This window comes from Vulpes lagopus, chromosome 7 (assembly GCF_018345385.1).
Source record: "Vulpes lagopus strain Blue_001 chromosome 7, ASM1834538v1, whole genome shotgun sequence".
Lineage (NCBI taxonomy): Eukaryota > Metazoa > Chordata > Mammalia > Carnivora > Canidae > Vulpes > Vulpes lagopus.
Window position 1 is genome coordinate 26151791 of NC_054830.1, and position 22078 is coordinate 26173868.

Sequence of the window (22078 nt, forward strand, 5' to 3'; positions counted from 1 at the left end):
GAATACTGAGATCCACATTCTTTTATGCTGAGGTCTTATCCGTGCTTCTACCCAGAGTACCTTCACCTTACCTTCCTGGCAAACTCCTCATCCTTCAAGCGCCAACTCAGAAGGCTCCTGGGTTTGGTCTTCAAGGTCAGGTCTTAGACATCTTCTCTTCTCTCTCTACACTCTCATGACTTTAAAAACAACTCTAAGCCAATGATCCCCAAATGCCTATTTCCAATCTAGACTTTCACTCCAAGCTTAAACTTTAGCCAATAGGCTACTTGGCGTGTCCACTTGAAAGTCTAAACGGCCCTACTCACCATAGCCCAAGCAGAACTATTGATCACTCCATCCCCTAACCTGTTCCTCCACTGACCCCCCATCTTGTCAAGTGACTCCATTCTGGCCCTGTGGCTCAGACAGGAGCCTGGAGGTCTGCTTTGCCTTATCTTCCCACAGGCCCACAGTCCTCAGTCACCAAGGCATGATGAGTCCACTTCCTGGCATCTTCCCCATCCATCCAGTCATTTCTTCCAATGCCCCAACCCTAGCCCAGGCACCACTCTCCTATGCCTGGATGTCTCCAAGAGCAAGCTTTTAAAATGTAACTCAGACTCTGCTGCTGCTCAGCTGAAAACCCTTTGGTGCCTTTCCTTTGTACTTGGAGTCAAACTCACATGTCTTCCCCTGGCCTTTAAGGACTCCACCATACAAACCTTGCCTGCCACTCTCTTAAATACCATCTGTTTGCTCCTTCAAATGTTCAAGGGCTTGTGATGCCTTAGTGAAGAAAAAAGACAAAGGTCCCTGACCTTACGGATCTGGCACACTAGTCGGGGGAGCTAGACAATAAGCATAATGAATAAATAAACTAGATAGTATGTCAAAAGGATGACAGGTACTATGGAAAAGAGGGAAATTAGAGGTATAGGGGAGTAAGTGGGAGCAGTATGTGGTAATTAGTGGCTCCCCAGAGAGTCTCATTGAGAAGGTGAGATGTGAACACAAACTTGCAGGGAGTGGGGGAGCTAGCCAGACAGATGTTTTGGGCAAGAGTGTTGCAAACAGAGGGAATAGAGCAAAGGTCCTGAGGCCGAGTGTACCAGAAGGTTCAGGGAAGAGCAAGGCTGCCAGGGTGGCTGGAGTGGAAGGGACGCAGGGAAGGTCAGCAGGAAACAGGGCTACCTTCCTTCATGCCTCACACTCCAGCCACTAAGAGTTCTGCTTGGGTTCCTGAAAGCTGTGCTGTTTCTCACCTCCTGCTTTTCACAAGCTGTTCCCTGGACCCATGCGTATTCCCCAGCTCTGCCTGGCTTCTCCTGCTTATCAGTTAAGTCCCAGCTGAAATGCCACTTCCCCAAGGAGGTCTCCCTCAATCATGTGCTCCTGCACCGCAGATTTCCCTTATATGACTCTTCACCACTGAGTTATAATTATTTGAGTCCCATTTCCTCCGTCAGACTGTATGAGTCTTGCGTGGGGAGGACTGGGTTCACAGCTGTCTCCCCAGGGCCTACTCCAGAACTGGGCATGGCTCGGATGTCCCGTAATGATTTGTTGAAAGAAGGAATGCAGTGAATTAGGGAATGAGTGCTTGCACCCACACAGGGAGCTCTGAGCTATACGGGGAAGGCAGGCAGTTCCAGAGAGAGTAAGCCATGGCCAGAATGGAAGGAGGATCCGTGCTGTCTGCCCAGGGATTATTCAGGTACATAGAAGGGCCTGGGGTGCTGACATTTCCCTAGGGTGCTCCCATTTTGAACTTTGTCACTCAGAGAGGATGTAGAAAGGGCGGGTATTTGGGATTTGGCCAAGCCTCTTTTGTGGTTTTTGACAAAGGGATTAAGAAAACAAGTAACTTCATCCCTGTAAGAAAATTTCTGGGCATAGAAAAAGGTCCTGCTCCAGAGGGCTCGAAGAGGATCTGAGCTTCTTCTCACATCTCCCTACAGACTTGGGAAGTGGGGCTGGGGCCCAAGGGCAAGATTAGCATTACAAAGCCAGAATTTCATAAGGAGCTGCTCCCAGAGCCAGAGTTCAAAGAATTGTTCCTTGCACACTCACCAACCCCCTTTGCAAGAAAGACTTGTTGGAAAAATCAGGCCATCCTGTGTCCAGGAAGACCTCACTGATTGAGGCAGATTCCTCTCTCTCTTCAATGACTGGAGTTTGGTGAACAAAACAACACTGCACGTGCACACAACCCCTTGCAAAGGCAAAGATGAATTGAATTTGCTGATGCATTGCTGGTATTTGATAGTCTTTTCCAAAGACTTTGCTCGTGAATACGTCAGTTATCATTTGCTCACGCACTTTTGGGATCGGAAGATGCTGGCTTAGTTATAATTTTGGTTAGTGAAAGTTAACACACACAATTTCCAGAGGAAATACTATTGTGTATGGTACAACATACCCAACTGTGGCTGAGCACAACCCAGTGTGTTTGCATTTGCATTTCTCCTGACCTTACTGTGGCTACCACCTGCCTCTTTTTCATGCCCCGATTATTGAGAAAGTTTTTGGGGGTTGGTCCTTGGTGACCTTCAATGAGCCTATCCCACAATGAGCCTATCCCACAAAGATTCTTCTTCTCCACTTTGCTCTGCTGCTTCCCCTGGAGGCTAATGCCTATATTTGAGAAGTGTCAAGGCTATGGACCGACCCATCACATATCCATTTTAGTCTTCAGGATGCATGAACCAAGCTACACTGAAGGGATTTTGCTTTGTTTGCTTGCAAACATTTAAAAAATTGAAGTATAGCACTCATACATAAAATGCACTGATTTCAAGTATGTGGCTCAGCAAAGTTTTACCTATGTGCTTCTCCATACAACAACCTCCAAGGTCAAGATATAAAATATCCCCTGCACCCCAGGAGGTTCCCTTGTGCTTCTTCTCAGTCAATGGCCACTGCTTCCCAGAGTAAGCATGAATTCTAACCAGTAGCACCATAGATTTGTTTCTCTTGTTCTGGAACTTCATGTGAATGGAAGCATAAAATTTACTCATTGGGGCCTGACTTCTTTTACTCAATGGTATGTTTGAGATTCGTTGATGCTCTTGCCTGTATGAGCAGTTGATGTGTGGATGGACATTTGTGTGGTTTCCAGTTTACTCTATGGCTAATAAAGATGCTGTGAACAACTTTCTGTGAACTTTTGGGTAAACACAGTGCTTGTTTCTGTTGGAAACAGTGGAATTGTGGGTCATAAGATATCTAGTAGATACTGTCAACAGTGATTGTATCATTTTATGTGCTGTGCTTTTGATATCTTCGCAATATAGATTAAAAGAAAAACACGTTGAGGTCACTTTTGTGTATAATCCTTTGGATTGGTGGGGGAGAGGAAGGAGGTATTAGCAAAATTATGTCTTAGATGAATATAGATGAGCCTGAATTCTGACCTTGGAAGAGATGAGGATAGGACCTGAGAGCATTTGTCCTTGTAACCTAGAGGGCATCAGAGGGAGACGTGTCTCTGGGTGTCCTCATTTATTCCCCCACCCCACATCATTACACTGTAAACACCCTGAGCTCGGGCCCCGTGACTTATTCAGGCCTCTGTGTTCAATGCCTAGCTTGGTTCCTGGCACCTAGACAGGTGAGTAGTATAGAAAAACCAGTTTAATCATTGTTGCAAATATGTACTGAACACGTCCTAGAGCTGAAGGCTGTGGTAAGACCTTCCCAATATGGTTGCACTTAAGCTGCATGATAAGTCCTCTGAACTCAGGGGAGAGCAGGGCTCTTGTTTTATCGATGAGAAAGGAAGCTGTGGCCCTGAGCAGGTTAGGATACACAGCTGCGAGCAGCAGCTCTGCGGTTGGACTGGAGGCAGTCTGACTCGGGAGTCTGTGGTCTTTGCCACAGTCACAGATCAAGTGTGTGTGTGTGTGTGTGTGTGTGTGTGTGTGTGGTGGCAAGAGCCTGCACCCCATTTTATAGAGGAGGAGCTGAGGCTCAGAAACACTAAGGGGCCCTTCTCTATGGAGTCAGCTGGGCCAGCCTCCCTGCAAAGCTAAATTAAAAAAAAATTTTTTGAGAAAGAGAGTGAGTGAGGCAGAGAGAGAGCAGGAGCAGGGGCAAGGGCAGAGGGTGGGAGACGCAGACTCTCTGCTGAGCAGGGAGCCTAAAGCAGCAGCAAGGTGGGGCTCGATCCCAGGACTCCAGGACCCCAGCCTGAGCTGAAGGCAGACGCTTAGCCCACTGAGCCACCCCCGGGGGCCCCTGCAAAGCTAATTCTTGAAGGTGGAATATTTTTAATGTGGACCCTTGGCTGCTGCCCCTTACGTCCTGTTCCCCACTCCTGAGCACATGGCCACCGGGTTTACAGGACTGTCTGAGAGCGTCTGTCTTAGCGCCTCACTCTCACAGAGCCACTGTTGTGGCGGCGACACCTGCCGCCTCCCTGTCCTCCATCCCTAGGGACGGAGAGAATCAAACCCGGCCATCCTTCATTTTTTAAATTATTTTTTAAAATAAAGTCTTTTATTTATTTTTTTAAAAGATTTTATTTATTTATTCATGGCGGGGGGCGGAGAGGGGCAGAGACCCAGGCAGAGGGAGAAGCAGGCTCTATGCAGGGAGCCTGACGTGGGACTCGAACCCGGGACCCCAGGATCAGGCTCTGGGCTGAAGGCAGCGCTAAACCGCTGGGCCACCCGGGCTGCCCCATCCTTCTCTTAAAGTGCTGGGCGCTGTTGGGAGGGCATCAAACCCCAAGACCGGCTCCTTCGCAGGGGTCCACTTCCATCACCCTGGCGTTGGGCTCGCGGCGAGCACAGGGGCCAGGGCACCATCTTCCACCCGAGGAAGGCCCCGCGCTCCGGTCTCAGGGGCCCCTGGCTGCTCCGTTCGTTTCAGCCCCTCAGGCCTCAGACGCGGGAACTCTGCCCTCCCGCAACCCAAGCTGGGGCCCGGGGCCCGGAGCCAGAGGGGCAGCCTTCCTTTCCTTGCCTGGACTTGGTGGCTGGGCTGTTTAATGATCCTTGAAAGCTCATAAAGTATTTCACACACGTAATACACATATATGTAAATCCACTGCTTTAAACGTTTGGAACAACCTAAGTGCATATTTAAGTTTATATGCCCCTTCCCCAGAGTTGTCACTGTTGTGGATGCTGTGTGTGTATGTTTGGGTCATTTTTCTGCAGTTTGCTTTTTAAAATTCTATAATATGTCTTCTAGAAATTTCTATGCGATACATGTAGATCCTCTTCACTATTTTGATCTACTGCAGTGTAAAATATAGTGTGATGCCCATCATTTTTTTCCCCCAACCAATCCCTTTTAGTGGGACATGGAGGTTGTTTCCAATATGCCGCTATTAACAAACAATCCTGCTGCAAGCATCCATGTGCTTGCCTCTCTGTGCAGGGATGTGGGCGTTTCTCTAGGGCAGACACTGTGAAGTGGAAATGCCGGGCCAATGCTACATTTTAGCAGATGCTACCAAATTACCCTCCAGAATGGCTGTACCATTTCACACGCCCACCATCAGTGTCTCAGATTACTGGATTGTCTACACCCTTTCTAACTCTGGGTGTTAAGAATCTTTGGGTTTGTCTACTGAAAATGAGTCTATGGTATTACAAGTCAGGATAGTGGTTACTTTTGTGAAGGGTGATAGTGGATGGGAAGGGACATGAGGGGGCTTTTGGGAAGCTATTGATGTTCTGGTTTTCGATCTCAGTGGCTACACAAATATTTTCAGTTTCTCAAAATTGATTGAGTGGCATGCTTGTGACAGGTGCATTTTTCTGTATGTATGTTATTCTTCAATAAAATGTCAAACCATTTGGGACGCCTGGGTGGCTCAGTGGTTTAGCACCTCCCTTCAGCCCAGGGTGTGATCCTAGAGTCCTGGGATCGAGTCCCACATTGGGCTCCCTGCATGGAGCCTGCTTCTCTCTCTGCCTCTCTCTCTGTGTCTCTCATGAGTAAATAAATAAAATCTTAAAAAAAAAAAGTTAAACCATTTCTTCCTTCCCCCAGTATGATGGGTGACAAACAGCATCCCATGATCATTTTATTTTGGAGGTTGAGCCCTCTCTTGTTGGTACATTGACCTTCTGGGTTTTATCAGAATGGTTTGTCTGACAGGGAAACCCCCTTTCAGAAAGAGGAAAAGATACTTGACCCTCCCTGAGCACCAAACATATGCTCTCATGCTCACTGCACTCTTTCAGGGTAGATGCCGTTCACTTCATGAGGCTGGGGCCCAGAGCAATAAGGTGACATGCCTCAGGCCACAAAACTGTCTGACTGCAGAGTCCTACCCTCCTTGTTACCCTTTGAGCTGCTCATGTGACAGGTGTTGGGCTAACCATGTAATAGGCATGATTGCAAGTAATCCCTGCAACAGCCCAGTGAGGTAGTTACACTTTACAGATGAGAATGCTGAGGCTCGGAGAGGTTCAATAACTAGCTCAGCATACCCATTAGTAAGTAGAAGAGCAGGGTGAGCCCAAGTCTGCCTGGCTTTAATGCTATGATAAAGCAGTTGTATGCAACAGAATGTTCTGCAATGATGGAAATGTTTCATATCTGTGCTGACAATATGGTAGCCGCTAGCTACATGTGGCTATTCAGCCCTTGAAATGCAGCTAGTGCTTCTGTGGAACTGGAATCTTAGTCTTATTTAATTTTAATTAATTTAAGACAGCGCCAACTTTAAAGTGTCAGGTCACGAGGAGAGAAACTGCAGGGTACAGGTGCAGGTGACAGAGCAGCCACCCCAGTAGGAAACCAGCCAGCCCATCAGGAGGGACTCACTCATAGCAGGCCTGACAAAGCCCAGACACAGAACCACGCTCTGCAGCAAGAGCCAGGGCTTTATAATCAGATGTGGCCTAACAGACCTCTTAACTGAAGACTCAGTTTCCTCATGCATAAACTGGGTGTCAGATTAGGGCTTGTTTTAAGACTAAATGAGAGAGGAACACCTGGGTGGCTCAGTGGTGGGGCATCTGCCTTTGGCTTGGGTTGTGGTCCTGGGATTGAGTCCTGCATCGCATCAGGGTCTCCACAGGGAGCATGCTTCGCCTGTGTCTCTGCCTCTCTGTGTCTCTCATGAATAAATAAATCTTAAAAAAAAAAAGATTAAATGAGAGAATGCAGACTGCCTGGCACATATTTGACAGTAAGCTTGTCAATAGACTATTGTCACAATGATTGGTCATAGGCTCACTTTTAAACTTTAAAGGTTTTTCATTATATAATGGTAAAGCATATTCATGCTAATAATTTAAATAAGGCAGGTGGGTATAAAATGGGACCTAAAAATCTCCCAACACTTTAACTCCCCAGCCCCCTCCTAGATGAAACTCTTGTGAGCATTTTCTTATGTGACCACTCAGGAATTGGTTCCACTCTCATAAACATCTGGAATAATTCTAATCTATCCCTTTGAAAAGTGCAAAAGGGATCACACTAAATGTACTCTTCTATAACTCGCTTTTGTCACTTTGTGATACCGCACGTACAATTATTTTACTGTCTGCATGGGTGTCTTTCCGCACATGCAATTATTTTACTGTCTGTATGATATTTCCTGGTAAATGTCATTGGTAAGTTATTTTGCAGGTCCTTACTGATGGACATTTAGGTCGTTAGCATGTATTTTGCTATTGTGAGCGGTGTTTCCATGAGCACTTTATTTTTTTATTTTTTACTTTTTAAAGATTTTATTTATTTATTCATAGACACAGAGAGAGAGGGGCAGAGACACAGGCAGAGGGAGAAGCAGGCTCCATGCAGGGAGCCCGATGTGGGACTCAATCCCGGGTCTCCAGGATCACACCCCAGGCTGCAGATGGCACCAAACCGCTGCGCCACCAGGGCTGCCCTCCATGAGCACTTTACATGTGCCTTTTGTACATGGGTAAGTGGGTCTGCTGGAGTGAAAATTCTTACCTGTGGTGTGGTGTCGCTGGGGCAATGGTTGGGGTATTTACAACTGTGATAGATCTTGTCATATATAAAATCTCATTTCAAACCTCTTGAGAGTGCTGGACTTTAAAGGAATGTTCTAGTAGGTTCTTCTGATAAGACTCCTCAAACCATGCTAATAATCGCCCCTGGAATGTATTTGCTGGGTAGGTTTGGAATTTTGGAGAAATTTTTCCTTTAAGCAGATCTGGCTTCTAAGGTCTCCATTGTGTAGGGACATGGATAAGGGCAAGAGAGGGGGCTTGGTGAGAGGGCACCCTGGAGTCAGAGGACTGAACCCCTCCTAATCCCAGCTCTGGCTGGCTGTTGGAGCCTGAGGGCAAAAACTCTGCCTTCCCAGTGTACCAATCCTGTAGGAAGCAGGGCTTTGCTGCTTATGAACTGAACCTGTGGATCTGGGTGGGGAAGGGAGAGGAGAGAAGACACCCAGCAGGGCCTTGCCAAGGACTGGACAACAGCAATTCTCAGCAGGAGAAATCCAAACAGCCCACAAGTGTAAGAAAAGATGCTTGGCCTCCCCAGCAGCCAAAGAAATGCACACTGAAGCAACAACGCAGTATTATTTTTCACCTATCAGATTGGCAAAAATTAAAACAAAAATGATATCTAGTATCAGAGACTGCTGGATACTTTGTGTGGGGAAATGTACCCTCCAGTACTCCTGGAGGGAGTGAGGATAGTCCAGTCATCCTGCAGGGAAATGTGTGCGTTCCGATATCCATACTCTTCTATTTCTAGGAATTTGTTTTCAGGAAACAACTGAACATATGCACGAAGATACACGCTCAAGGATTTGCGTTAACCAGCCCTGTTTATAATAGTAAAAAAAATTGACAATAAAGTAAGTGTCTAGAGGTAGAGGATTGATTAAATAAGCTGTGTTATTGCCATAAAAGGTAACAGTCTTTGGCTAAAACTGATGCTGTAGACTCGTGTTTATTAACATGGGAGATGCCCACTATCTGCATATGAAAATCAAGTGGAAAAAAACCAGGTTACAAAATAGTATTTGTGATTCCATTTTTATCAGTAACAAAATTAGTTATATGTACATTATTATGCATATAGTATTATCCTCTAGAAACAGCATATTATATATACATATGTTACTTATATTAATTATATATGTTTGCATGTATATATGTGTATATGTGTGTCCACATATGTATATTATTTGAATTTATGTGGGAAATGTTTGGAAGGGTGTGAGGGAAAATGTCTCCAGTGATTATACCCAAGTGGTGGGAAATTTTATTCATTCATTCATTCATTCATTCATTCATTCATTTTTGTCATTCTCTGCATTGCTGAGGGGTTTATTTATTCATTTTTTGCCAATGAACTCGTATTGTTTTTATAATAGGAAAAATAACATTAATATTAATTTAGGAAGCAAAGAAAGCTGATAACTCTGTCTCACCTATGTTAGCCAGTCTAAGTGCAAGTATCCCCTCACACCAAGACTGCCCCCTACTCTTGTCCACTTTGGAAGCCCTCTCTGATCCCAGGACTGTCTGTAATTACAGTAATAATGAGGAGGAGGAAGAGGATAATGATGTTGGTTTATTGAGCACACCCTGCACGCCTGGTACTTCATGCACATTCTCTCATTGGATCCTCACAGTGGCCTGAGACATAGATACTCTTGTGTCTTTGGATTTCCTAGGAGAGCCTGAAATGGGGACTTTGTGCAAGTGACTTATTGAGGGGGGCATTCATAGGAAGTCTGTGAAGGAGTAAGGGAGGGAAGTAGGATGGGGTAGTAGAAGTTCAGCAAGGATGGGGGTTTAGCTGGAGTCTGGTCATGACTATACATGGCACCACGTTGTCCTGCTTTGAGGCAAGAGGACTGGTCTTTTATCCCTCTACATTAGTTGGTCATTGGCTGTAGGACACAAGAAGGGATAACCAGATGGTGTCAACCTCCCATCTACCTCTGGTGAGTCACCTCCCATCAGCTAATAGTTCTAAGAATGTAGCTGTTAGTGGCCAACACTCACAGCACCTGGTGGCTGCGTGTGCTGGATGAGTGCCGGGAACCTGGGTGGAGAACTATCCTCCTACATGTCATTAGCCTCATTTTATAGATGGGGAAACTGGCTCAGAGAGGTTAAATGACTTGCCCAAGGTTACTCAGCTGGTAGGAGATGGAGCCTGGTTTTGAACAAGTCCGAAGCTCTTGCTCTGAGCCCGGAAACCAGACTGCTGGTAATTTCACAGAGTGGAAGGAGATTGAAGCTGTGGGTGGATGCCCATCCAACATCCCCTGCCCACCGTGGGCCCCCTCCACCTGCTCCACATTAGCATCTTGATTGATAAGCACTTCCAACATGAGCTTCTGAAGAAGAGAGTCACAAAAAGCCTTTATGTTTCTGCAGAGGTCCCTGAAGGTTGTATATTGGTGGAGCTGGTTGCTAGGAGACATTTCTCAAGAAAGTTTCCTTTGGAAAATGAGCCCCGGCTCTGCTCATAGCCTCACGTTATGATACCTGGGAGAAAGCCATCCCAGCCTGTGTTTCCCCCAAGGTATTAGATGTGGATCCAATTCCTTCTACTGGTTCGTCCAGGTCCCAGCTCAGAATGTATCCTGGCTGAAAACAAGTCCTGGGCCAGATTAACTCAGAATCATGGAAAGAAAGAGCCCTTTGAGATGACCTGCCTGCCCTCCCTATTATGTAAATGGGGAAACTGAGGCACAGGGAGTTGAGGAACTCACACAATGAGCTAGTGGCACGGTCATCACTTGTGTTTCATTATTGCACAAGGCAGCCCCCCATTCTCTGAATCGTGTACGGGGAAGACAGCAACACAGTATATGAGGACTGGGTCCTTCCCCTTTATTAATCCTTGGGTTTCAAAGCCTTTTGGGGGACAAATGATTACTTTGCTCGAATGGAGATGAGCAGTTAGCATTAATTGGTGGGCATCTACTATGTGCCAAAACCCGGAATAGGTGCTTTAGGGTCTTCACCTGCTAAATCTGACCTCTGAACCATCTTGGGGTCTGTTTCCATGGGCTGTTTTTTTCTTGACTAAAGATCACATTTTCCCGTTTCTTCACATGTCTAGAAAATCTTGATCATATACTGGATGTTGTGTGTGTGATGTGTTATAGAATCTGGATTCTGTTTTCTTCTGAAGAGTGTTAAGTTTTATTTTAGCAGACAGCACAATCACTGGCTGATCCTTTCGAAATCCCATGCGCTTAGTTTTACACTTTGTTGGGGAGAATTCACGCAAAGCCTGAGCTGTTTCCCAAGCCTCCAGAACCTGGCAGAGCTTGCCTTTCAACTCTGAGGAAATCAAAGGATTTGGCTTCAGGCTTTGTTGGGGCAGGTCTACAGCCGCACTTGCACTAGGGCACGGTCCTCACTCCTAGGGCACAGCCTCTCTAGTGTCTCAGTTGGAAGGCTCAGGAAGGTCTCTCCAACCTCTCCCAGCCTGCTGGTAAACCTTGGATAGTTTCATCCTGTGCTTGCATAGCCCAGCCTTTGGGCAAGGACTTGTGGGTCCCGGAGTCCCCTCCACAGACTTCTTGGGACACCCCCACCCCCCTGGCCATGCAGCTCCCTCCTCTCCAGTGTCCTGTCCTGCAGATTCCTTCTGTTTTTGTCGTCCCAGAGGCCCAAACTCTGATCCCTGCCTCCTGAGCTCAGAGGGACTACAGTGCTCTGTGTGAGCTCCTCTGAGAGCTGGGTGGGGAGGGGCTCATGGGCGGGGTGGGGGTGGGGGGAGTCCCTCTGACCTGCTCTCTGAAGACTGGCTGCCTCTGATTTGTCAAGTGTTATGTTATTTTTGTTGGGAGGGCTGGTGTGGTTCCAAGTCCTTTGTTATGGCCGGAAGGGGAAGTCCAGCTCATAGTTGGGCACTCTCTCTACATTCGTCTTGGAATGCTTACAAGGACCCTGAGAAAAAGGGCTTAATATCCTCCTGTAATAAGCAAGGAAACAGGGGGTGACTGGATGGCTCCGGGGTTGAGTTGAGTTGGCTCAGGCCATGATCTTGGAGACCTGGGGTCAAGTCCCACGTCGGGCTCCCTGCATGGAGCCTGCTTCTCCCTCTGCCTGTGTCTCTGCCTCTCTCTTTGTCTCTCATGAATAAATAAGTAAAATCTTAAAAAAAAAAAAAAAGCGAGGGAACAGGTTCAGAGGGGTGCAGTAACTTGCTCTAGTAGCAAAATGGGGCAAGTTACTGAAGAATTTGCTGGACTGCAGAGCCCATGTTTTGTCTCTGCATTGCTTTCAGTGGAAAAGCTAAGATCAAAACTATATTTCGCTGTTACCATCACCAAAACTGCAACATTTTCTGAGCTGATACACATATTTTCCTACATCCCATCTCTCGCTGTGTACCCTTATTCCTGTTTCTGCCATGGAGCTCCGTTCTGGCAGTCATCACCCTTCATGTGGACAATTACAGTTGTCCCCTATGGGGCTTCCACTGTCCTCTCCCCAGAACACTTGCTGTCTTATTATCTTGCTCCTATGACCCATAGTGGCCCTTCCCAAAGAATTGAGAACTTAAGGAATGCTATAGCCCATAGCTCTCCTTTTGGAGAATCACAGCTGGAAGAGTGACCATGTAGAGGCTCTGTAGCAAAGAAACCTGTTTAATTGGGCTTCGCCCAGGGACGTCTGGGTGGCTCAGTGGTTGAGTGTCTGCCTTCAGCTGGGGTGTGATCCCTGGGTCCCAGGATCGAGTCCTGCATCGGGCTCCTGGCATGGAGCCTGCTTCTCCTCCCTCTGCCTATGTCTCTGCCTCTCTTTCTCTGTGTCTCTCATGAATAAATAAGTAGAATCTTTAAAAACATTGGGCTTCACCCAGTCTTTTGGCCCTGAAACCCTTGGCTCATCCAATGCCTATTAAAATCTTGTGGAACATACTGGAAAATGGACTACAGAGGAGTAAGCCGCAGAGTAAAGGCTAGTCTTATCTTTCCTTTTTTCTTTTCTTTTCTTTCCTTTCCTTTCCTTTCCTTTCCTTTCCTTTCCTTTCCTTTCCTTTCCTTTCCTTTCCTTTCCAGGATAGTATTTTCTGTCTGCATTCCAGTCCAACATTTCAACCTATTCTTTCACTTGTCATAAGTCACCCTTCCCCCCATACTTATTTCCCCCTCCAGCCTTCATACCCTTTTAGCTGTAAGAATGATATAAGCCTGTACCTGCTGGGAATTTCCATGAAGGGGGACTGGTCCAGGAATGAGGTCAACCAGAGGAAAGTGGAGACATGAGGAAGAGAAGGACCAGATCTTGAAGACTTCACTCAAGACCCTTGATCCAGCCTTGCCTGAAGCCATTACTCCCAGACTTTCAGACAAGAACTGATAAATGATCTTTTCTTCCCCCTTAACTCAGGGCTCCTGGAACCAAAAGATCAAACAACAGCCTGAGAATCCTATTTGGGGCTCTTTCCAGAGCAGCTCCTCTCTCATACCGTAAATAATAATTCCCCTGAGAGAGCCAGGCACCTCACCTGTACCAAACCTGCAAAGTGATAAAGTATCCCCATTTTACAGATAAAGAAACTGGGGCTCAGAGAGGTTGAATCACTTGCCCAAAGTCCCACAGATGGCAGGTGGCAGAGCTGAGATTGCCTCTTATACCTTGAAGGAACCACTGAATCCACAGCATCTGGATCGGGCCTGGAGTCTCCCTTCCCAGACTCCCATGGATGTGGTGTGGGGGACACCTGGGCTTTCTGGAGCGGGGCAAAGCAAGGAAATCAGCAGTGAGACCTGGCCCCAGATCCCATTACGCCGGGGGAGATCACGTTTCCCCCCTTCTGGCGCCACGAGCAGGGCAGAGAAGCGGGCAGGCAGCCACTTCCCTGGTTATTCAAGTAGAAAATTGCAGGTGCCCAAAATAGCCTGGGCATTCTTTTATTTATGAATCAGCAGCAAGTCTGTGAAGCTGGAATGGGGGCTTATATGTATTTCTTTCCATTGATCACTTTACTAAGATCTGCAGACATCCCTCCTTCTCTCAGGGGACTCTCGCAGGAGTTGGGGGAGCTGGCAAGACTGGGTTGGGGGTGTTTTCAGGGTATGGTGGTAAAAAAAAGAGAAACGAGGCCTCACCATGCAGGAGCTGGAGATTCCCTCTGTCCTAAGGCTTGAGTTCCCAGAGGGTGCAGGGGATGGGCTAGCAGACCTGGGTCTGTCCCAGCCCTACCTGCCTTGCTGTGTGGCCTTGGGCAAATGGCTTAACCTCTCTGGACTTCTATTTCTTCTGTAAAATTTCTTTTTGTTCTGTAAAATTGAATGAGTCCTAAGCTCACACAAAATTTTATTTTCTTCTGAGCATGAAATTAATACTTGTTCATTATAGACAATGTAGCAAGTACAAAAGGAAAAAAAAAACCTGCAGAAAAATGACCATGAGATCCTCCCATTATTCTTCCCCGTTAAGATCATCAGGATTAACTTTTAGTATATATCCTTCCAGGTTTCTTTCCATGCATGCGTTGAAAAAAAAGTGGCTAGTAGGGCCCAATACCTGAGCCACTGTGCTCGAAAATGGAGCCCCCAATTATATCATAATCAGCAATTATTAGTCAACGAACATTATTGAGCACTGCTCTAGGCCCTGGGTGACCCGGAGGCAGCCTTCCCCCGGCAGCCCCCACATCCTCCTTCTGTTTCTCCAGCCCTCTGGCAACACACTAACCCTGGGTCCTCACTCAGAACCACCTGAGGGGTTGGTGAGGTGGGAAGGGCATTTTGCAGGTCTCACACAGGGCCTGGGGCCATCGTTGGAGCCTAGAGGCTGCTGGTGGGGACACGTGTGACCAGCAGGCCCACGCACAGGTGGGCTGGCCTGGCGTGGCTTGTGGACCTCTGGCTCTCCTCCCTGCTGCCCTCTCCGGGGCTTCCTGCTGACTAGTTAATACGTAAAGCGATTAGGACCGGTGCCTGGCACACAGTGTACAGTCGATACATCTTAGCTGCTGCTATGATTCCTAGGGGGGCTCGGCAGCCCTAGGGGGGGCTCGGCAGCCTGAGGCTAGTCCCTCTCGGCGCCTCTGATTGGCAGCGAACAGGAGGAGAGAGCTGAGTCGCTTGCAGGATGGAAACAACAGCATCAATGACGACCACTTCCACCTACCGGGGCAGCTCTGCGCCAACTCCTTCCTTTGCTGCTTGCGGCCACCAAAGGAACGGAGTGTCCTTAGTTCCCACTGACAGGTGAAGAAACTGAGGCTCGGGCATTCCGGGTAACTCTCCCAGGGCCACAGAGCGGGCAGGTGGCGAGCGGGGGCTTTCTCCCAGGTCCGCCCGTGGAGGAGCCCTCCCGCGGAGCTGCAGCCTGTCTCGGGGAGGAAGGCCTGATCCCCGCCCGTGGGGAGCTCCCCCTCTGGAGGCACGTGCCCAGATTGAGAGCTTCCCCCACGTTCCTGGGTGTGCCGAGGCCTAGAGGGAGAAGGCTGCAAGCTCGGGGGTCAGACTGCCTTGGTATAGATTCCTGCTCCGACACCTCCTGGCTCTGTCACCTGCCTCACTTCTCCGGGCCTCAGTTTGTCACTTGGAAAGTGGGGATAATCAAAGTGTTGGCTAAAGGATGGAACTGGATGACCTAGAGCTCTCAGCATAGGCGTGGGGCATAGTAAGTGCTCAATAAATCCCGCTGTTAATAACTTTATCGCTGACGTTATTCCCGGAGCACTTACTGAAGGTCCAAAGGCCACGTTCCTTCCACCTGAGGGGTGGGCAGGGCTGTGGCGGGTTTAGTCCAAGGAAACCCCTGCCTTCGCCCAGCACGTGGGGGTTGGTTCTGTCGTGCCAGATAATGTCACCTTTGGTCTGGGTTGCAGCGGACATGAGCTCCAGTGTGAAAGGAGGTGGCAGGAAAGAGGGGGTCCTGCCCAAAGGCCCCCAACATCCCCTTCATCCATTCTACTTCCTCCTCCCAGTCTGAGATCAGCAGAACTGTGACCTCCACGCTCGTCCTCCCAGACACGGTGCTGTTCTGAGCTGGTGGAAGTGTCGCTAGTGGAACTCAGCAGGCCCAGCCAGCAGCTTGACGTTTGCTCACCCTGGACGGCTCCTTCCATCAGCACGTACTCTTGATTTATTACTCTGCCTATTTATAGGCAGGACTCTGATGGAAACTCAGCCCAAAGAGACTTGTCAACTTGCCTGAGAGAAGCAAGGGGGCTGCTGCTTCAGGGCTTGCTTCCTGGGCTCTGGGAAGCCCACCCACAGCACTGGGCAGTGATGCTTGGGTGGGTGCGTGCTCAGGGAGGTAGCTCTGAGGCAGCTGCCTGCGTCTGATTCCTGGGTTCACCACTGACCTGCTGTGTGACCTTAGATAAGGCACCTGACGTCTCTGAGCTCAGCGTCCCATTCGTAGAATGGGGATAACAGAAGTACCAACTTCATGGAGTTGTTTTGGGAAGGTGTGTGTAAAGGAATAATGACTAACTAAATGGCAAATTATTTCCTTGAAGTAAAGTTATTTGAAACCCCATGGTCCAAGTTGTCACAGTGCTCTGTATGAGGATGAAGAAAGTGGGGAGACAAGTCACACTGCAGGTTGTGTTTTCCGCAGCAGAGGTTCTTTTTCTTTCTTTCTTTTTTTTTTTTTTTTTAAGATTTTATTTATTTATTCATGAGAGACACAGAGAGAGAGGCAGAGACACAGGCAGAGGGAGAAGCAGGCTCCCTGCAGGGAGCCTGATACAGGACTGGATCCCAGGACCCTGGTATCATGACCTGAGCTGAAGGCAGATGCTCAATCACTGAGCCACCCAGGTGTCCCTGCAGCAGAGGTTCTTGACGCTGGAAACAAGCTCCCTTAAGGGTCTAATCTTCATGTACACACAGCACTTTGCACCTAACTTCATAGAAACCCACCCATGAGCCTAAAAGTAGAATTTATCCCAAGGAAAGCATAAAGGATATGCACCCAGATATATCTACCAGGATGAGCAGGAATAAAAAAACCCTCTCAAATCAAGGATTGTTCAAGCAAATCACGGCATGTCTATATTAGGGGAATACCATGGGCCCACAGAGAAGGGATTGATATGAAAGCATGCCCTCCTCCCTCAGGGTGGGTACCCCATGGCCATTACCTCCCTATGAGGGGTGAGCTTGGAAGAGGCCCTGATCTCTGAAGAAGTCTACTCTACCCAGCCCTGCCAAGGAGCTCAGCCTCCCGGACTGTCAGATCCTCGCTCTGGGATGGTGGGAATTTTGCCAGGCAGGAGGCAAAGATAGGAAACTTTAGCGCTTATGGCCAGTCTGAGGTCTACAAGTCCCATCTGCCGCAGACAGCCTCTGGCTGTGCTCCTGCTGGCACCGTGACCCCCTGCAGCCTGTGGCTCCCAGGGAGGCAGGTCAGGGTCTGCTGCCTGGTGGCTCCCAGCTGCAGGCAGAGCAGGCCAGGGGCAGGGGGGTGCCTGCAGATCACAGTGCCAGTGGCAGGACTGGAGCAGTGAAGTCACCCCAGGATGTCTCTCCCTCTCTCCAATGTTAGTTAACCTGCCTGAGCCTGGATGAGACATCCCTGGAAAAACTGCCACTGGAACTTTCCATTTACTCTGGCCTGGCACTAGAATAGCAGGATTCAGAGGAGAGAGAGCCCATGGCCATTTCAGGCCTGAACTTCTTAGCTGTCTGTGAGTCAGATTAGAATCACAGGGAGTAGGTGTGTGTAGTCCACAGGCTAAATATAATGCCCGCACCACCAGGACCTGGCTGTGGGATCTGGGAGTACTGCTTCGAGTTTTTTTGCACCAATATTCATGAGTGGATTGGACTGTGATTTACTTTACTTTCACTGTCGTTGTTTAATTTTGATATCAAAATTGTTACTTAAGTAGGTTCCATACCCAGCGTGGGGCTTGAACTCATGACCTTGAGATTAAGACCTGAGCTGAAATCAAGTCAGAAGCTTAACTGACTGAGCCAACCAGGTGCCCTAATATCAAAATTATTTTATCATAAAGCGAAGTGGAAAATGTTCTCTCATTTTCTGTTGTTCAGAAGACAGAGTATAAAACCAAATGGATAAATGCCTTTAAAGTTGAATAGAACTCCCCTATAAAGCTGATGGTCTGACGGTTTCTCTGTGGGCAGATTAACCCATAGTTCAATTTCTTTAAGTGTTTACTAGCTCTTCAGGTTGCTTATTTCTCCTCGAGCCAGTTGTTCAACAATATTCTCTAGATGTTTCTAGAGAGTTTAAAATTTTACAGGCGTAAAGTCAGCCATATCATAGCCATAGCTGCTATCTTTTTTAAAAAACTAACTTTGCGCCATATTGATCTTTGTTATCACACTTTTGTTTCTGCTCTTATTTTTATTTTCTCATTATTTCTACATTTTTTTTGGGGGGGGGGTTGGTTCTGCTGTTCTTTTACCAATTTTTTACCTTTGACATTTGGCTCATTAAATCCCAGCCTTCTTTTCTATCTGCTTATAAGGCTATAAGCCTCTCCTAGACGCAGGGCTAGCTGTGTTTTGACGTACATCTTCATCACCATTCAGGTCTGAGGATGTCCCAATATCTTTGATCCATTTAGAAGTGCTTCCTCTCTTCCAAATATATTTTAGTTTTCTTTGTAACTTGTTTGTTATTGCCTTTTAGTTACGTGGTAGACCTACGCTATAATGTGTAGGGTATCTGGATTTGTTTTGTGACTTACCATGTGGTCAACACTTGTTAATACTCTGCTAGAGCTTGCAAACATTTTTATCTGTGTCTAAATATACCTTTTAGGGGCACCTGGGTGGCTCAGTCAGTAAGCGTCTGCATTCGGCTCAGGTCATGGTCCTGAGGTCCTGGGATGGAGCCTCATGTGGGGCTCCCATTCAGCTAGGCATGAGCTCTCTCTCTCTCTCTCTCTCAAATAAATAAATACAATCTTAAAAAACATATACTTTTAAAATCAAGACTGCTGTCAGTTTCACAAAAATTAAAAATCTTGAAGAGTGGGGATCCCTGGGTGGCTCAGCAGTTTGGCGCCTGCCTTTGGCCCAGGGTATGATCCTGGAGTCCCGGGATTGAGTCCCAAGTCGGGCTCCCTGCGTGGAGCCTGCTTCTCCCTCTGCCTGTGTCTCTGCCTCTCTCTCTCTCTGTGTCTATCATGAATAAATAAATAAATAATCTAATTCTTTAAAAAAAAAAAAAAAGCTTGAAGAGTAAAAATGTCAGGGTGCAGGGCAACCAAACACTTACACCTTGGCCATGGGCATGTAATTTGCTCTAACCCAGTCTGGCTTTATCCAGTAAAGGTGCAGAGGGCGGCATATAGGCCACCGCCAAACATGCCACTTTGGCCTAAGGATTATTTTGAGCTAAAGACGCTTGAAAAACGGCAGGTGTAAGAAGAGTGCTCTGACCTTTCTTTGTCTCCCCAAAAGCAGGAGATAAAAATCCTACGTGAAAGATGCCCTCCCTACCCAGGGGAAAAGGAACATTCTTATCACCGGAGATGGGGAAGTGAGCTGAGAAAAATCTATAGGAACAGATCTTGTGAGAATGCACCTTGCCTTCCTTTCATCTCTCCATATGTTTCAGCTACTTTCCCACCATCGCTATTCTTTGCTGAACCTGGTGGGGAAGCCTTGGGCCTCCCTGCTTTGGTTGGGGCTGTTTTCCTGTGGGGTCTCTCATGTACCTGTGCAAACCCCCAAGGTTTTCTCCTATTCACCTGTCTTAGGTTGGTTGGATTCTCAGGCCCAGCCAGAGACCCTAAGAGAGTAGAGCTAGAATTTGCCTCCCCTGTGGGGGAGCATGCATGTGCCCTCGGACTCCGTGATTGCATTCTGGGTCCACACGCGAGAGACACGTGGAAGCTCTGAGACAAAGTTCACAGCAGCATTTGCATAATGACAAAGTTCTTGATTGCTATGTGGAATTTCAGTGCCAATTTGAGTCCTGAACCTACTGGTTGGCAGAAACTCCATCTCTATAGTTTCCAAAATCTTGTGTTTTCTTCCTCTGCTCCAGAGCCATAGGGGGTAGAGGGCTTCTGTGGAGTGGGGGGCTGGACGTCAGGAAGGGGGCAGCTGGTCCTTGGGGACATCCCTGTGCTGGCATCTCAGCGTCGTTGTCATTTATAAATAGTGTAATTTGAATTTCTGCTTTTCTGACAGCTGCTGATGAAGGCCTGTGAAGAAGGATGGTGTTCCTGTCGGTCGGTCACTGTGGCCTGTACTGTCTGTCTCCCTGAGTGGACTGTGACTGACTCAGGCATGATGCAGCACGTGGCTCCTCACGGATGCTCAGGAGATGTTTATGCATCAGAGAGAGTGAGTTCCCTCCATGCTAGCCATGCATTCATGCATTTGCTCACGCCTTGTAGGTCAGACCTGCACTAGGCCCTGAGCATCCACGGTGAGCGCAGAGACCAGGCCCTGCCCTGGGAGGGCAGGCGTGCTGGTTGGGAAAGCCCAGTCGGAAACAGCTCAAGTCCTACCCAAAGAAGGTAATTTCGGATGGCGGTAAGTTCTGTGAGCAACCACAAGACTGGGGACCAACATGGGGATGCTTGAGCCGCCAGGGGCAGGGAAGGCCTCTCTCTGAGCTGAGCCTTGTGTGGGAAGAGAGCACCAGGCAGGGGAACAGCAGAGGCAAAGGCTCTGAGGCAGAGAAACAGTGAGAGCCAGCCTCCTTAGGAGGCTGGGCCAGATGGGAGTCATAGGGGTCACGGGGGCCCTGGGGGCTGTGGATTTCCACGTATCTGTTCTCCAAGGGTTTTACCCAGAAGAATAGGGGATTTGATTCTGAATCAAAATTGCTTGCTCTGACCATGCTGTGTAGAAAGTCACTGCAGCAAACAGGAGCTAAAGTGACCTCCAGGCCCCAGGAGGGCAGCCGGCAGAGGATGGATGGGTTCCCACTACACTAACATGTACCTTTAGGTGCCTAAGAAGCATAGAGGTCTGTGGGGCGCCTGGGTGGCTCAGAGGGTCGTAGTTAACGGATTGAATTATGTCCCCCCCCCCAAGAGATATGTTGAAATCCTACCCCCCATGCCTATGGATGTCACCTTATTTAGATGTAGGTTCTTTGAAATTGTAATCAAGTTAAAACGAGGTGGTTAGGGTGGGCACTAAGCTAGTACAACCCGGTGTCCTGATAAGTAGAGGAGACAAGGCACAGACAGGAGAGCGCCACATGACAGTGGCGGTGGCATTTGTCATCCACGGGAGGAGGATGGCTGGTGACACCAGAGGCTAAAGGAAAGGCAGAGAAAGATTCCTCCCCTAGAGGCCTCACAGGAGCGCAGCCCTGCCAACACTTTGATTCTGGAACCGGGAGAGAATAGACCTCTGCTGTTTTCAGGCACCCGGTGGGCTGTAGGTGGCTTGGCAGCCCTGGGGAGCCAGTGCGTCCCTCCGCGCTGCCCAGCTGTGGTCACAGTCACCGCGGGCCCTTCGCAAACTGGCCGCTGTGGGGCCTGCAGGTCCTGATGGCAGGACTCTCCGTGAAATCTGCCACAACATCTACCCCAAGATGACCCCAAAGTACTCCCAAGAGCTCCGGTGCATGAGGAAAAGCTCTTGGGTGGTCCCCTAAATCAGCATCACTGCCCAGTTTCTGAGTTCTGCAGGTTCTGGGGGTGCCATCCCTTGGGGGACACCCCATGCCCTCCCCTGAGTGTCCATGGGAGCAAGGTGTCGCCAAGACCCAGCCAGGCTACCCCAGCTTCCCCGGGGTGCCTTACTGTTTTCCTTGGCCTCCTCCTAGATTTTAGAAGACAAAAGGAAAGTTCCAGCTCCTTGCCCTTTCCCTACCCCAGGCCCTGAGATCTGATCTCTCACTTAAACAAAGCCCCTCCTTCATGTCAGTTTGGGAGACACTATGTTCTGAAAGTAGATCCCTGGCCCCCCACCCCTCACCCCCAGGGAGCTGCATTTCTGGATTCTTGCCTTTTTCAAAGCCAGCCTTTCATCTGGCCCCTCCTGCCCCACCTCCGAGCCCTTTCATGAAGGAAATTAAATTCTTCTGAACTTTGAGGTCCCTCTACAGCTCTGCTCCCTGTGGGACTGGAGCCACCACCAGCTAAGTAACCCTACCCAGCAAGGTGAAGATTTACGCTGGCTTGAGAGGCACGGTTTCATCGAGACACTTGAAAAATAAGCCAGTGAGCTGGGGAGCCAGAGCTGGGAGCTTTTCCCAGCTGGGAA

The 22078-nt window shown here is 48.4% G+C and overlaps 1 protein-coding gene and 1 long non-coding RNA gene across 6 annotated transcripts in view; one reads left to right on the forward strand and one right to left on the reverse strand.

Annotated features, from left to right (window-relative positions):
* The window catches only part of FAM107A (family with sequence similarity 107 member A), a 52766-nt gene that overhangs the window by 23361 nt on the left and 7327 nt on the right, over positions 1-22078 (reverse strand). The window lies entirely within an intron of this gene.
* Positions 1614-22078, forward strand: part of LOC121495014 — a 36971-nt gene continuing 16506 nt past the window's right edge. For 4 of the 5 annotated variants that reach the window (XR_005988953.1, XR_005988950.1, XR_005988952.1 and 1 more), the window contains exons 1-2: positions 1614-1696; positions 20042-20373. This is a non-coding gene — a long non-coding RNA (uncharacterized LOC121495014). The remainder of the gene's footprint in view (positions 1697-20041; positions 20374-22078) is intronic. The other variant, XR_005988949.1, reaches the window with a different exon arrangement.